General features: G+C 47.3%; 1 pseudogene; it reads right to left on the bottom strand.

The window, feature by feature from the left end:
• Positions 1-7,230: 7,230 nt before the first annotated feature.
• On the bottom strand, positions 7,231-7,603 carry LOC113256536 (60S ribosomal protein L39-like; annotated as a pseudogene).
• Positions 7,604-7,925: the final 322 nt, after the last annotated feature.

The following is a 7,925-nucleotide window of genomic DNA, read 5'->3' as shown; positions in this document are numbered from 1 at the left end:
TTACCTGGGAATACAGAACCATGAAAACTCATCAAACACCATTAAGAAGCACTTGATAAAGGCCCAAAGAGGGGGTATGTAGAGAGGAGGAGGCCATTTGAGGGTGCAGGGTGTTAGTAATGGGGGTGGGGAAGATAGGAGTTGGCTGGAAGAGGCGGGAAGATGTTGGGACACATGGGTTGGGGAAGGCAAGGAAGGATCCGGTTGGAGATGTAGGTGTTGGACCACTCCCAAATGCCAGGCTTGCATCTCCTGATTTCTTTCTTAGTTTAGATCTTAGGCCCAGAAATTTTTTTACTATATTGTTACTTTTCAATTCATTCAAGCAGAAATTTACTTTTTTAAGATTTTATTTATTTATTTATTTGAGAGAGAGAGAACACGAGCAGGGGGGAGGGACAGAGGCAGAGGGAGAAGCAGACTGCTCGCTGAGCAGGGAGCCTCACGATGTGGGACTCGATCCCAAGACCCTGGGATCATTTCCTGAGCCAAAGGCAGACCCTTCACTGACTGAGCCACCCAGGCGCCCATTCTAGCAGAAATTAAAAATATATATATTTAGATCAGCTTTTCCAGTTCTTCTCAGCAAAAGGATGAATCCTAACGACTCAGCACACCATTATCTGAAGTGGAAGTCTTTCCTGGATGATACGTGCTTTTTTCAAATTGAGACACAGTTGACACACCCAGGTTCATTAGTTTCAGGCGTACAACACAGTGATTGGACAAGTGTAACCCCTGCTCTATTTTTATCCGCTGCTTATTTTCAACTTTTCATCACGTTTTGTTCACAAAGTACAGGTGTCTTTCTTTTCCCCAGCATTCTTATATTTATTCAAATTCAAAAATCAGAATTTGGTTCTCGTACCACTATAGTAAACAGAGCACATACGATCCTAGGCAGAGCTCATGTAACAGAGAAGAGCAAACCCCCAGGAAACCTTCTAGAAGAAGTCACCCTGAAAGAATTCTGAAGGCCCCGAGCTGCTGATGGAAGCCACACTTCCTCCCACAGGCCAGATGCGGAGCCGGGCTCCAGGTCACTGTCTTTCAGCTCAGCCCCTCATCTTGGGACTGTCCCGACCACAACAGTTTCTCGTGTTTTCACACCCCCTCCCCACGACAGTGCTGGGGAGCTTGGTTTCTGTGTGTGTGCGCACAGGAAAGGTGACAGCACCACTGGCTCCCGGGGCAGGCCATCCGCGCAGGAGCGCGCCCTCCCCGGGGAGAGCGACAAGTCCCGTGTGGGTGTGGGTGGGGGAGGGACGGTACCAGATTGCGGAGAATACCCTTTGGGCAACAGCATTTCTCTCTTTTTAAAACAGTATTAAATTCAGACGCACACAGGACCACAAAAATCGTAATCCATTATGTTTTCTTATGAACATATCTTAGATTCTTACCCTGCTCTTTTACCAAGGGTATTAACGCTTTGGAAACATCTAGACAACAGACCAATCGATCAAAATAATTCCGCAGAATCTTTCTGAAATGACCCAGAGAAGAATATGAAACGGTGTTCCCGGGTCCCGGTGTACAGAATCTCTGTGACTTCCTGGAATTCTAGAAATATCCAGGCCAGGCGTATGCTGAGGGGATCGATGCAAAACGTTCAGCAGGTTTTCCCACGTATCTCAGACAGCTTTCAGCGTTTGTGTGAAAGGACTGCCTTCACCTCACAGAAGAGCTCCAATGCGCATTGGGTATGTTGAGGTGGAAAGCTCGGGGCAGCGGACACAGGCACCGTGCAGTCAGCGAGCCCCAGGCCGGGCAGCCTCTGGAAAGAGAAGCACCGAGGCGGGGATGCTGCCGCCCGCCGGTGGCTTTAGCGGCCCCATCACCCTTCCTTGGATGTCCAGGGTCCATGCGATCTGGTCCCACCAGGGCTAGGAGTAGATGCATGGAAGAATCTGACTGTGATCTCTCCTCTTCAGAATAACATCTGGGCCACCACCTCAGCTCCTCGGTCAGCTCAAAGCGCCCGCGGGCGACCTGCCGCTGCCTGGCCCCCTCGCTCACCATCAGCTCCCCGGAGAGGTAGACGCCAGCGGCCTGATCCTCCTGGAGGAAGCTCTCCACGTCTTTGCTCGCTTTTGTGTGCTTGTACTTAACAGTGAGTTCACACCCCCGATGGCGAACCGCTGTGTCCTGCTGGGGCAGGTGGTATGCTGTCTCCAGGCTTTGCAGAGCTGGGGGGCTGAGAGTCTTCTGCTTCAAGAGAAGCTGCAGAGGCAAGACAGGTCCAGGAGGAGGTCTTCAAACACTTCTTCGGTCTCCCTCTGTTTCTGTTTTCAGGGTCTCTGGTCACTCGTTTCTCCACCCCCTGTGAGCCTGCGCTTTGCTGGGGCCTGGCGCTCCCTCTGCAGTGGCTCACCCTGGGAAGGGGAGGGTGGGAGCGGCTGGCTGGCAGGAGAGCAGGGGGAGTGCGGCCCCACCCCCAACACCTAAGGCACAGAACCCAGAGGTGGGGCGGCAGGGGCGACAAAATACAGGGGTCTCTTGATTCAGCAAGAAAGTCTGCATTTTTAATAGACGAAGGCTGCAAATTCACATTTATCATGCTTTCTAACATGACTGGAGTTTTTGTGATGCTATTTTATGGCTCCCATGCCTGGTTTTCCAAGGAAGTGGCCAGGGGAGGGGAGGAAGGCTTTGTCTTGCAGCCCCTGGGGAGGGAGGCCTCCCGCCCTGGCCTTCCCGGCTGGCTCTGGCTCCAGCCAGACTCTCTGTTGTCCTACCCTGAGTGCAGAAGATGCCCGCTCAGGGGCCATGGAAGAATACAGCCCAAATTCTGTACTCCCTGGGGACAGGCGCTAGACAAGACTACCTGTCCCTATGTGTATCCCACTGAGACTGAACCCCAGGGTCTATTTTAGAGAGGAGATTTTCCAGCTCTGTCATCAGGAGCAGAGGCCTTGGGCGGATTAGACCCAGGCTCCGCCCTCTATGTCACAGATTTCCAAAAGTGGCCATCAGGTTGGGTGGGCTAGGGTATCCTGTGTCATGGCCTTCTCTATTTCAAGCTCCATCCGGCTTTGCAGACCATAGAGAGGTAACAGGAATGGAGGAGGGACCTGGTAACACTGCCTGGGGCCCTGAAACTAGGTGCAGCAACGGCCACATTTGCCCCTCAAAATATGGCCTCCAAAAGACAACCACGTCAAATCCCTGGAACCTGGGAAGGTTACCTTGTGCAGTAAGAGATGGGGTTAAGTGAAGGGTCTTTCAAGGAGGGGCTTATCCCGGGTTATGTGGGTAAGACCTACATGCAATCACACGCATGCCTCCTCAGAGAGAGGCCGAGGGAGTTTTGAGAGAGACACAGAAGAAAAGGCGACGCAAAGAGGCAGGCAGAGATCACAGCAGAAGCTGGAAGAGGCAAGGAAGGAATTCTCTAGAGCTTCTTGGGGCAGTCTGGCTCTCCTGATGCCTCGATTTCAGGCTCCAGCCTCATTTCTGTTGTTTTAAGCTCCCACGCTTGTGGCGATTTGTTCCAGCCAGCCACATAAATGAATACACCCCCTAACTTTTAAGTAGAGCAGGGAAGTCTCTTTTTTGCTTAAGCCAAGTCAGTTTTCTATCATCTGCGACTGGAAGAGTCCTAATTCAGACAGGAGTTGAAGAGAAGAGAGAGAAGCAGAAGAACAGAGTGGTATCTGAGCATAATGGAGGAGAGAAGAAGGGAAGCTGACGGGTGGGGAGAGGTGATGACAAGCTGTGCCAGTGCGGGCGCCGCCGTGGGAAGGAAAAGGAGGTGGGGACAGCGCAGCAATGGGAAGTCTACCCAGGCCACCACGGGGGCAATAATCATCGATGGGACTGCCACGATGATCAGTAATGACGTAGGAACATCCACGTCGTATCTCCAACAGTGTGTGTGTGTGTGTGCACGTGTGTGTGTGTGTGTGTGTGTGTGTGTGTGTGTGTGTCAGAGAGACAGACAGAGAGACCGTGATCAGAGAGATGGGGCTGATCTGAGACACGACCAAAGTCTGCCTGAAAACCTAGATGAGGGCGCCCAGCGTTTTGAGAGGCAAGGCGGCAGTGATAAGCCAAATGCCAATACCTAACAGAGCAACGCTGGGCCTTGTCTGTTTTACGCAAAGACATAAAAATCTTGGCCGCATACTAAGAAGGAGTCAAGGTAATATGAGGTTGGGGGCAGAAGCTAGAAAAAGCAGAACTTGCCTGAGGAAAGGGAAGGAAAAAGGAGGAGGGGTGGTCCCTTCTCAAATTCACAAAAATGCCAAATATGCAGACACCCTTTATCGGTACCTGCAAGGGCAGCTCCAGCCACGGGAGATGCCCAGCCGTGACAGGGGATGTCTACACATCCTGGAGATGTCTACACATTGGGAGAATGTCTAGCTATGGTGGGGATGTCCAGCCATGGGTGGGAACATCCAGCCATAATGACGATGTCCAGTCACGGGTGGGGTGTCCAGTCATGGGAAGAGGTCCTGCCATGGGGTCGACGCTCAGCTGTGATTAGGGATGCCCAACCATGAATCAAGATATCTCTCAGAAGCTCAGCTGAGCTGGAGAGAGTTGAGAGCTGGCAGGTATGAGCGTAGAAGTCCTGACTATGACCTTGAGGCCCTCAGGGGAAGAGGAAGACAGGAGAGTACTTGAGGTCACTTGAGCCTGAGATGAGTGCCCTGGCTGGTCCTTGAGGCTTCATGGGGTTTTTGGCCTTTGTGGGTCCTGCTCTCCCAGAAGGCTAATAACGGGGTACCTGGCAGATGGGCCAGACACAGGGGATTCAGCCACAGTGAGAGAGTTTGTGTCACCCCAATTCCACTATCCTCGTCAAAGATGATTTCTAAATTTTTGTAGTATTTCTCTAATCCTCTCCTTTTAAAAATAACGCGTTTGTAACACATACATAGAATTTGTACCTAGATAGGGACCATACTGTACAATTAAATTTGTTTCACTTACACATTCCTTCTCAGTCCGTAGAGAGCAAACTCATTTTTGTGGTTTCATTAAGTGCTTCTTAATGGGGTTTGATGAGTTCTCACAATTCTGTGTTCTCTGGTAACCACCACCCAAAACAAGGCACAACAAATTTCTGTCTCTTTGTGCTGTTTGCAAGCAATACCACTTACACCCCCACCCAGATGTAAACTCTGTTCTGAATTATTTTACCTATAGTTTAGTTTTGCTTGTTTTCTAAGTTCTTATAAGTGGAATCATCCTATAATTATGATTTCATGCCTGACTTCTTCAATTTAGCCTAACATTTTTGAGATTCACCTATGTTGTTCTGGGTATCAGTAGTTCATTCATTTTTTAAAAATATTTTATTTATTTATTTGACAGAGAGAGCGAGAGAGCACAAGCAAGGGGAACAGCAGAGGGAGAGGGAGAAGCAGGCTCCCCGCCGAGCAGGGAGCCCGATGAGGGGCTTGATCACAGGACCCTGGGATCATGACCTGAGCCGAAGGCAGATGCTTAACGACTGAGCCACCCAGGCGCCCCAGTAGTTTACTCATTTTTGTGTTAAATTTTCTATGTTCTATGAATTTGACTCCCTTCGATACCTCATGTACATGGAATCATACAGTATTCTTTCTGTGACTGGCTTATTTCACTCAGCATAATGTTCTCAAGGCTCATCCATGCTGTAGCAAGTGCCAGAATTTCTATCTTCTTAAAGGCTGAATAATGTTCCATTGCGTGTATATACCACATTCTGTTTATCCATATATCCGTCAATGGCCACTAGGGTTGCTTCCCCATTTTAGCTATCATGAACAATGCTGCTATGAACATGGGTGTACAAACATCTCACTGGGACCTGTTTTCAATTCTTTGGGGTATATACCCGGAGTGGGATTGCTGGATCATATGGTAGTTCCATCTTTAATTTTCTGAGGGCCCACCATACTGTTTTCTACGGTGGCTACACCATTCTACATTCCCACCAACAATGCATGAGGGTTCCAATTTCTCTACATTCTCACCAACATTTGTTATGTTTTTTTTTTATTTTATTTTATTTTTTTTTAAAGATTTTATTTATTTATTCGATAGAGATAGAGACAGCCAGCGAGAGAGGGAACACAAGCAGGGGGAGTGGGAGAGGAAGAAGCAGGCTCCCATTGGAGGAGCCTGATGTGGGGCTCGATCCCACAACGCTGGGATCACGCCCTGAGCCGAAGGCAGATGCCCAACCGCTGTGCCACCCAGGCGCCCCTGTTTTTTTTTTTTTTTAAAGATTTCATTTATTTATTCGACAGAGACAGAGACAGCCAGTGAGAGAGGGAACACAAGCAGGGGGAGTGGGAGAGGAAGAAGCAGGCTCCCAGCGGAGGAGCCTGATGTGGGGCTCGATCCCAGAACGCCGGGATCACGCCCTGAGCCAAAGGCAGACACTCAACTGCTGTGCCACCCAGGCGCCCCCCCCCTTTTTTTTAATAGTATCCATCCTAATGAGGGTGAGGTGTGTCCCACTGTAGTTTTGATTTGCACTTTCCTTGTGATCAGTGATGTTGAGCATCTTACATGGACTTACTGGCCATCTGTAGGTCTTCTTTGGGGAAATGCTTATTCAGGTCCTTCGCTCATTTTTAAATTGGGTTGTTTCTTGTTGTTGTTGAATTTTAGGAGTTCTCTATATATTATAGACATTAATCTCTTAACAGGTACATGATTTCAAATATTTTCTCCCATTCTGTGGGGTGCATTTTTACCCTGACAATAGTGTCTTTTGATGCACAAAATTGTAGTCCAATTTGTCTATCTTTTCTTTTGTTCCCTGTGCCTTTGGTGCCATATCCAAGAAACCATTGCCAAGTCCAATGTCTGGCTTTTGCCCTATGTTTTCTTCTGAGAGTTTAAGAGAGTTTTACATCTTACATTTAGGCATTTGGTCCACTTTGATTTAGTTTTTTACAAGGTGTTAAATAAGGGTCCAAATTCCTTCTTTTGCATACAGAGAACCAGATTTCCCAGAACCATTTTTTTTTGAAAGCACTGTCCTTTCCTCATTGAGTGGTCTTGGCACCCTTGTCAAAAATCACTTGACCATATATGTGAGGACCATATATGTGGGCTCTCTGTTCTATTCCATTGGTCTGTCTTTATGCCAGTACCACAGTTCTTTGATTACTGTAACATAACAAATTTTAACAAATTTTTTTTGGTAGTAATTTTTGAAATCAGGAATCAAGGATGTGTGAGTCCTTCAGCTTTGTTCTTTTTCAAGACTGTCTTGGCTATTCAGGGTTCTTTGAGATCCCATATGAATTCCATCTCATATTTTTATTTATTTTTCAAACTAAAAATCTCACATATTACTGAACAAACCTACCAGTGCAGAAGCATAGTAACAGAGAAAAATCATTTCCCCAATAAAGCACATCTATTGTTCAGGCAGTAGTGATGTTTACACGTGCCCTTCACTCAGCATGAATATGTATGTGTCATTTCATGTGGGATCCCTTATAGACCTAGCTTCGTTCTTCTCCAATGCCTCCTCTTGGACTTGTACCCGACTTTATTCCAATTTCATCCAAATCCACAAGGGAACTGGATGATTCTGCTTTTGTTTCTTGGCCAGGAATCGCTTGATCCTGAAAGTCTTGTGAGAAGACATGGCGAGGAAGAGTCAATGGCACACACCACAACAGTGGAGAAAAGGAGAGAAGATTCCATGTGGATTTTAGAATGGATTTTTTCCATTTTTTTCTGCAAAAAAAAAAAAGTTTTTGGAATTTTGATAGGGATCTCATTGAATCTGTAGATTACCTTGGGTAGTACTGACAACTTTACTATATTAAGTTTTCGAATCCATGAATGTGGCATGTGTTTCCATCTATTTTTGTCTTCTTTAATTATTTTCAGCAGTGTTTTGTAGTTTTCATTGAACACTTGTCTTTCGTTTTCTAGGTTACGTGTGTTCCTATTTTATTCTTTTT

This window comes from Ursus arctos, unplaced genomic scaffold (genome assembly GCF_023065955.2).
Source record: "Ursus arctos isolate Adak ecotype North America unplaced genomic scaffold, UrsArc2.0 scaffold_14, whole genome shotgun sequence".
NCBI classification, from domain to species: Eukaryota; Metazoa; Chordata; class Mammalia; order Carnivora; family Ursidae; genus Ursus; species Ursus arctos.
This window is presented reverse-complemented; position numbering and strand designations above follow the sequence as displayed.